The sequence below is a fragment of the Schistocerca gregaria genome, chromosome 3 (genome assembly GCF_023897955.1).
Source record: "Schistocerca gregaria isolate iqSchGreg1 chromosome 3, iqSchGreg1.2, whole genome shotgun sequence".
Classification (NCBI taxonomy): domain Eukaryota; kingdom Metazoa; phylum Arthropoda; class Insecta; order Orthoptera; family Acrididae; genus Schistocerca; species Schistocerca gregaria.
Genome location: NC_064922.1, coordinates 175,277,245 through 175,286,231, shown reverse-complemented (window position 1 = coordinate 175,286,231; position 8,987 = coordinate 175,277,245).

Genomic DNA, 8,987 nt, shown 5'->3' with positions numbered 1-8,987 from the left:
ATGAGTCTCTCATCTGCCCCATCCTAAGATATGCCCACGTCAGTTGGATTTCCGCCCTCCCCCCCTCCCCCCCACCTACTACAAATCCCTACAAATCCTTGAGTGCCATGCACTACACCTCACTTATCACATCCACCCCCCACACGGATCTTTTATGATTTGATTCACTTCCCCCATCTCCTCTTGTTCCTAAAATGAATACGGATCCTACATGTCTCCTGCAAAACTGGGTCCCCCCCATTCTTTGGTTTTCGCCATCCACTCCCACCCTAGCCCACTGCCGCGCCTGTATAACAGTGTCCTGCCTGGACTCCCATCTCCACACGCTCTATACCCTCGCCCAAGGTGGCTTCCACCAACACCCCCTCCCCAATGATGACCCCATGATTTCTATCTACCCTTTCTACCAGATCTAATCCATCCTTCGTCCCCCCCCCCCCTCCTCAGCGCTCGCTCTCTCCCTCCCTCCCCCTTCCCTTCTTCCTCCTTTTCCCCTGCTGGACACCTTTTTCAACCCTCCCAGGCTTCCAGCTCCTTTTCTTCTCCCCTCCACTGCCCCCCTCCTACCCCCTTCCTGCTTTCCCCCTACCTTCTTTCCCCCCTTCCCCCTTCACCCTGTAGCAGGTTACCTTCGGTGCAGTGCTTTTATCGTTATCGTTGTGGTGTCAGTGTTACTCCAGTGCCATGTGCCATGTTCCACCAGGACCAGCAATGTCGTCAGCGTCATTCATTTGTGTTCCCACTGTGGTGTTTCTTTGTTTTCGTATCGACTATCGTCTATGTTCTTTTTAAATCTACCGTTTATACTCATCTATTTTTGTGCTTGTTTATTCATCACTTTATACCATTCTATGTTATGTGTTATTTTCTCATTTGACTATGTTCCTCTGTAACTCTCTTGGCTGAAGAGTGGCGTACTGTGCAGCTGCCAGCCCTCCCCATTTTGGGGAGTGAAATAACAATAAAGAAATAACAGGATGATCAAAATTCCTATTACAGGCTTCTAGGGGTTGTAAAGAGGACCCAGTAGATGAATTTTTGATGAGCAGCCCATGTCTAGAAACGTACCGATTGGATATAAAATGTGTTTGAAGATCGAACCACTTTCAAATCTCCAACTTCACGTTACGCTACAAGCAGAGAAGAGTACGCCGTCGTCCATCCCTTATGTAATTATGACGACACCTAATGCTTTCATATGGCTGTGAGAAACTGGTACGTTTACAACTACAGGAGTTGACAGTGATGCTCCTCGGGCGCGCTGCACTCTCGACTTTGATGAGGACGTCCTTTGTCGTGTACAAGAGAACGCGACGACCAAGGCTCGAGACATCGCCTGTACCATGTGCTCCTACAGCACACGTCAGAGGTCATTGTCTCCAGTAACTGCGTACCATTGAGTGGGAAGATTTGAAGGTGATCCAGTCCTCAAACTCACGTTACATCCACACGGTACATTTCGTGGAGTCCTTATAAAAACTGCGTCTACTAAGTACAATCTACTGGCCCTAGGAGCCAGTAATAGGAATTTTGTATGACCGTGTACATGTTCGAGTCTAATAGTCAGATAAATGATATGGCAGACACCCAAGAACTTCAACGAGATGCACAGCCGGGCGGCGAGACATGGCGGGGAAGGGCTCCCAGAGTTTTGGAGGTCAATACAGGTTCCTTACATACAATGACTAGAAACATCGCAACACCAAGAAACTGTTACGTCCAGAATGATATTTTCACTCTGCAGCTCTGTGCACTGATATGAAACTTCATAGCAGATTGAGTGCCAGTCCGAGACTCGAAATCGGGACCTTTGCCTTTCACAGGCAGGTGCTCCACCATCTGAGCTACCCAAGAACAACTCACGCCCTGTCCTCACAGCTTTACTTCTGCCAGTACCTCGTCTCCTACCTTCCAAACTTTACAGAAGCTCTCCTGCGAACCTTGCAGAACTAGCACTCCTGAAAGAAAGGATATTGCAGAGACATGGCTTAGCCACAGCCTGGGGGTTGTTTCTAGAATGAAATTTTCACTCTACAGCGGAGTGTGCGCTGATATGAAACTTCCTAGCAGATTAAAACTGAGTGCCAGACCGAGACTCGAACTCGGGACCTTTGCCTTTCACAGGCAAGTGCTCCACCATCTGAGCTAACCAAGCACAACTCACGCCCTGTCCTCGCAGCTTTACTTCTGCCAGTACCTTGTCTCCTACCTTCCAGTGCACACTCCGCTGCAGAGTGAAAAGCTCATTCTGGAAACATCCCTCAGGCTGTGGCTAAGCCATGTCTCCGCAATATCCTTTCTTTCAGGAGTGCTAGTTCTGCAAGATTTGCAGGAGAGCTTCTGTAAAGTTTGGAAGGTCGGAGACGAGATACTGGCAAAAGTAAAGCTGTGAGGACGGGGCGAGAGTCGTGCTTCGGTAGCTCACATGGTAGAGCACTTGCCCACGAAAGGCAAAGGTCCTGAGTTCGAGTCTCGGTCCGGCAGACACTTTTAAAGGGTTGTGTGTCATAAATGAAAGTTGGTAGGGTGTTCCTACATGTGATAGACGAGGCGTATTCAGATTTCGCGCCAGTCGCCTAAGTGTGGCGCTAGTAGCGCAACTATGAGTATGAAAATCGCTCTTGCTTTAAATACACGCTGTAACGCTCTTGAGTGTTAGTTACCCTTGAGATCTAGAGTCGTTAGTTTAAGATGACAAAGATGCCATTATAAACACCTCACCGAGTTTGAACGAGGTCGTGTTGTAGGACTAAGAGAAGCTGGATGTTCACTCTGCGATATTGTGGAAAGATTTGGCAGGAATGTAGCCACCGTCCACGATTGCTGGCAGCAGAGGCGTCTGGAAGGCCAGGTGGCACCACTGACGCATCACACTCCATCTGCAGTGGCAATTTGAGCAGCGGTTGGCACCACAGAGATGCAGTTTCACGAGGGTGAGTCAAGCAAAAACCTTAAATTTGTAATAACAAATCGAAATTTCTCACCGCTATCCTGTAAGTTTGTAAGCGTGCTACAAACAGCGTGCAGAATGGCCTGTAGGTGGCAGCATAGTGCAGATGCACACATACCGTCGCAGTATCAGTATAAAGATGGCCGCCCCACTTGCAACATGCACCAGGGAAGAGCGGCGTTCTGTTATTCGGTTTTTGCGTAGTGAAGGTGTGAAACCTTTCATCGACGAATGAAGGTTTAGTACGGTGATGGATGTTTGTTACAGCAGCAAGTCTACGAATGGAGTAGAAAGTTCGCAGATGGTGTGACTTCAGTGGAAGATGCTCCTCGTCCAGGTCAGGTACAACGAGTTGTGACTCCACAGAACATTGCAGCAGTTGAAGCCATGTGAAGGATAACCGCCGAGTGAGACTGAATGACATTCCAGCATGTTTATAGATTAATCATGGGTCAGCACACCACATTGTGCATGATGTGCTCCAGTTTCACAAAGTGTCTGCAAGACGGGTGCCACGGCAGTTCTGAAATGAGAGAACGTCATGGTGATTCTTGTGAAGCACTCCTCCGGCGCCTTGGACGAGAAGGTGATGGCTTCCTTGCAAGAATCGTTACTGGGGACGAAACCTGGCTTCACTTCCACCAACCGGAAACGAAGAGAGCGAGCAAGGAATGGCCCCATTCCTCGTCACCAAAACCAAAGAAGTTTCGAACAGAACCATCACCAGGGAAGGTTATGCTAACTCTCTTTTAGGACGAAAAAGGCGTCATTTTGAAGCATTACATGCCTAGAGGGACCGCTGTCACCAGTTCATCATACACAGATCTCCTAACAAATCATCTGCGGCCTGCAATGAAATCAAAGCGACGTGGACTGCTGTCAGCAGGTGTACTTTTGCAACATGACAATGCAAGGCGCCACACTGCCCGTACAAAAGTTGCAACGTTCACAGACCTGCATTTTGAGTGTCTTTCTCATCCACCGTACTGACCAGACCTTGCCCCAAGTGATTTCCATATGTTTGGACCACCCAAAGACGCAAAGGTCGGAAAGAAGTTCCGTTTTGATGAAGAGGTACGCCACGCGGTACAGGAGTGGTTGCTCGTACTGCCAAAAGAATTTTTTTCTAAAGGAATTTATACACTTTGTTAGAGCTGGAGGACTTGCATTGAGCGTGGGGGAGATTGTGTTCAAAAAGTGATACAGCTTTGTTCCACTTCTGCGCAATAAATAATATTTAAAAAAGTGTTTAAGGTTTTCATTTGAGTCACCCTCGTATGTTACAGACAGTCCGATTCAAGGACAGCTCCGAGCCAGACGCCCTACACAGAGTGTAAATTTTAAGCTGACAAACCAGAATAACTCGGTAAATAAACTTTACACGAAAATATGCGTAGAATCCAAAGTCGGGGTGACCGCGGGTGGCCGACCGGTTCTAGGCACTACAGTCTGGAACCGCGCGACCGCTACAGTCGCAGGTTCGATTCCTGCCTCGGGCATGGTTGTGTGTGATGTCCTTAGTTTAGTTAGGTTTAATTAGTTCTAAGTTCTAGGCGACTGATGACCTCAGATGTTAAGTCCCATAGTGCTCAGAACCATTTGAACCATTTTTTCGAGGGGGACATCTGCTGGTGCTAAAATTAGCTCGCCACCTGAGCCCCTGGGGGTGGGGCGGAAGCAACTTTCGAATGGGAATTCCCTTTTTTTTACAGCAGAATCAGATTCGACATTAAAAACTACGTACATTTGGTCTTAAACATTTGCTTTGATTCTTGGTAGTTGGCGCTGTAATGCAAGAAAATACGTGTTCTTATTGTTGCGTGGAAAATGGTTAGTTAGTTAGCTAGTCACATGATTTGTCTGATAATTAAAAGTTGTGTGGCCTCATGACTACGGAACAAACAAAACTTATCCGAATCTGCGGAAAATATTAATATTTGGATCAGCATTTGTAAAACTCTAATTCCTCTCACTCAAACCACACCCTATGGTGAGAGAGGGAGAGTTTAAGTTTAAGCAAATCAAAATTTACGAAGTAAATATGTATTTTTTTATATATCTGTAACAATTTTCTACGTAGAAATGAAAACAGGGATTTTCTTGAATTACAGTGCCAACTGCCAAGAATCAAAACAAATGTTTAAGACAAAATGTGCGTAGTTTTTTATGTAGAATGTGATTCTGTAATAAAAAATGGGGGTTCCCATTTGAAATTTTAAAGTATCCTCCCGCATCACCCCCAGGGGGCTGGGGTGGCGGGCTAATTTTAGCGCCTGCAGATGTCCCCCTCGAAAATAATCAACTTTGGATTCTACACATTTTTTCGTGTGAAGCTTTTTTTTTGAGTTATTCTGGTTTGTCAACTCAAAATGTACACCCTGTAGTGTGACCTCAAATCACCATTTGCGACTTCAAAATGGTTCAAATGGCCCTGAGCACTATGGGATTTAACATCTGAGGTCATCAGTCCCCTAGATCTTAGAACTACTTAAACCTAACTAAGCTAAGGACATCACACACATCCACGCCCGAGGCAGGATTCGAACCTGCTACCGTATCGGTCGCGCGGTTCCAGACTGAAGCGCCTAGAACGGCACGGCCACACCGGCCGGCTGAGACTTCAGTAGCGTCAAGCGAGAGGTCACTGGCGGGCAGGGTGGAGGTCTATTGTGTTTTCAGATAAAAGTTGGTTCTGCTCCGGTACCAGTGACGTCCCTGTGTTGGCTACAAGGAGGCCAGCTGGGCCTGTAACCAACCTGTCTGCATGCTAGACGCACTGGCCCTATACCTGGAGTTATGGTCTGGGGTGCGATTTCGTCTGACTCTCGTGGTTATGCCACGCACCCTGACTGCCAATTTGTACGTCAATCTGGTGATTCCACCTGTTCTGCTACTATTCATAAACAACATTTTAGGGTGTCTTTTCCAACAGGATTACGCCCTTCCATACACCGCTACTATAACCTAACATACTCTGCAGAGTGTCGACATGTTGCCTTGCCCTGTTCGATCTCCAGATCTGTCTCCAGTCGAGCACATATGGGACATCATCGGTCGAAGACTCAAGCGTCATCCACAACCAGCTTTAACCATTGATGTATAGACCGATCAAGTGCAACAGGCATGGAGCTCCATCCCACAAACTGACATCGCGCTCCTGTACAACACAATGCATGCACCGTCACAACACAATGCACGCACTTTGCATGCCTGCATTCAACATTGCTGGTGGTTGCGACGGTTATTAGCGTACCACCATTTCACATTTGAAATGGCTTATCTTGAGCTTACTTTAATCTGTGATTTTGCAATGTTACCTAGACAAATGTACACTACTCCCCATTAAAATTGCTATACGAAGAAGAAATGCGGGTATTCATTGGTCAAATATATTATACTAGAACTGACATGTGATTACATTTTCACGCAGTTTGGGTGCATAGATCCTGAGAAATCAGTACCCAGAATAACCACCTCTGGCCGTAATAACGGCCTTGATACGCCTGGGCATTGAGTCAAACAGAGCTTGGATGGATGACGCGTAGAGGTACAGCTGCCCATGCAGCTTCAACACGATACCACAGTTCATCATGAGTAGTCACTGGCGTATTGGAACGAGCCAGTTGCTCGACCACCATTGACCAGACGTTTTCAGTTGGTGAGAGGTCTGGAGAATGTGCTGGCCAGGGCAGCGCTCGAACATTTTCTCTATCCAGAAAGGCCCGTACAGGACCTGCAACATGCGGTCGTGCATTATCCTGCTGAAATGTAGGGTTTCGCAGGGATCGAATGAAGGGTAGAACCACGGGTCTAACACATCTGAAATGTAACGTCCACGAATACACGCTTCCAATGTGCGTTCACCGCGATGAAGGGTAGAACCACGGGTCTAACACATCTGAAATGTAACGTCCACGAATACACGCTTCCAATGTGCGTTCACCGCGATGTCGCCAAATACGGCTGCGACCATCATGAAGCTGTAAACAGACCCTGGATTCATCCGAAAAAAATGACGTTTTGCCATTCGTGCACCCAGGTTCGTCGTTGAATACACCATCGCTGGGGCTCCTGTCTGTAATGCAGCGTCAAGAGTAACCGCAGCCGTGGTCTCCAAGCTGATAGTCCATGCTGCTGCAAACGTCGTCGAACTGTTCGTGCAGATGGTTGTTGTCTTGCAAACGTCCCCATCTGTTGACTCAGGGATCGAGACGTGGCTGCACGATCCTTTACAGCCATGCCGATAAGTTGCCTGTCATCTCGACTGCTAGTGATACGAGGCCGTTGGGATCCAGCACGGCGTTCCGTATTACCCTCCAGAACCCACCGATTCCATATTCTGCTAACAGTCATTGGATATAGACCAACGCGAGCAGTAATGTCGCGAAACAATAAACCGCAATCGCGATAGGCTGCAATCCGACCTTTATCAAAGTCGGAAACGTGATGGTACGCATTTCTCCTCCTTACACGAGGCATCACAACAGCGTTTCACCAGGCAACGCCGGTCAACTGCTGTCTGTGTATGAGAAATCGGTTGGAAACTTTCCTCATGTTAGCAAGTGGTATGTGTCACCACCGGCGCCAACCTTGTGTGAATGCTCTGAAAAGCTAATCATTTACATATCACAGTATCTTCTTCCTGTCGGTGAAATTTTGATATTGTAGGACGTCACCTTCGTGGTGTAGCAGTTTTAATAGCCAGTAGTGTATATTATTTAAGCAGTGTTTGTTCTCCATAATTAGGACAGACAACCTGCGACGTCAACGGCTAACGTCACTGTGACTTCGCAAGTCGCTGTGACTGACCCACCCAGTAGAAAGACTAGAAATAGCAGGCAGCAGGATATCCTCCGCCAGAATGGCGCGTAAAGGGTCCTAGAATAACACGCAACTAAATTCATCGCCGCCCGGCACATTGGTTTCCACATGTTCTTAATACTGGCGCCAATGATAACACACGTGCCAACTTTCCAGTTTCACTGGTGCCAACCACTGGCCCTACGCTTTGAAGGCCAGCTAAAGTTAAAAGCTGTTTAAAGTTTTGGCGCCTGGTCGCTTTCCTTCCCCCACCTCCACTGCGAGACAGCCGATTTGCTGTTCAAAACCACGCAGCCTGTGGCGGTAAGTTTTAATCTAGCCGTCGGTCACTTGCCGGAATCCACGGAGAGAGATTTCGTTTCGTGTAATCTCTAAAATATATAAATCTGTCCTATTACAGGCATGAAATAAGCAGTCTAATGTTAACGAAGATGACGGACTTGGTGGCAGACGCTACAAAAGTGGCGTTGTGGATCACAGAGAAGTTCATTGCTAAAATTCCAATTCCGTACTGTCCAAAGAGATAGTCGGGCAGTACATTTCTTTCTCCCACACACTTCTCGCGGAAACATCACCACGAGAAAAATCAAAGAAACAGAAGCTGATACGCAATGTCACCAACAGAGTGTTGCAGACGATCCGTTTTGTTTACCAAATGAGATTTCAAGGTAACAATTTAACTTTGCTGTTTCAGCAAGAAGCCAAATGTAACACGGGGTTTTTGTAATTTCCTTATGTCGTATCGTGGCTCTAGACTCACGTGAACCAGTTGCATTTACGTAACACTACAGACTCACTAGCTCTGCACAAGTGACAGTTAACATTACGAAAACTAGACACTGAAAAAAGTGATTTCTAATAAATTATTTTGTGGCGTTATATGAAACCAGACCAGACAATATTACTATTGCGACAATTGTGTTATTTCCAAGAGTTTAATGAGTGCTAAAATAGGTCTTTTTTCTAATTATTTTTCACATAAATTGCACTTCTTACCAGTGGCGTAGCTAACGGGGAGGGGACGGCCCTTTAAGAGTGACACCCGTATGCGAATAATTTTAGCGGGGATTTTCCAGTACGACCATGTCACGAGTGTACCGTGAATCATGCAGTGAAGGCTTTCACGACCGGATGGTGGGTGAATGAATGTTCGCGTGCTCTACTTCATTGCTCTATTACGTGTTCTTTGAAATAATCAAATACCACGAACTAATAT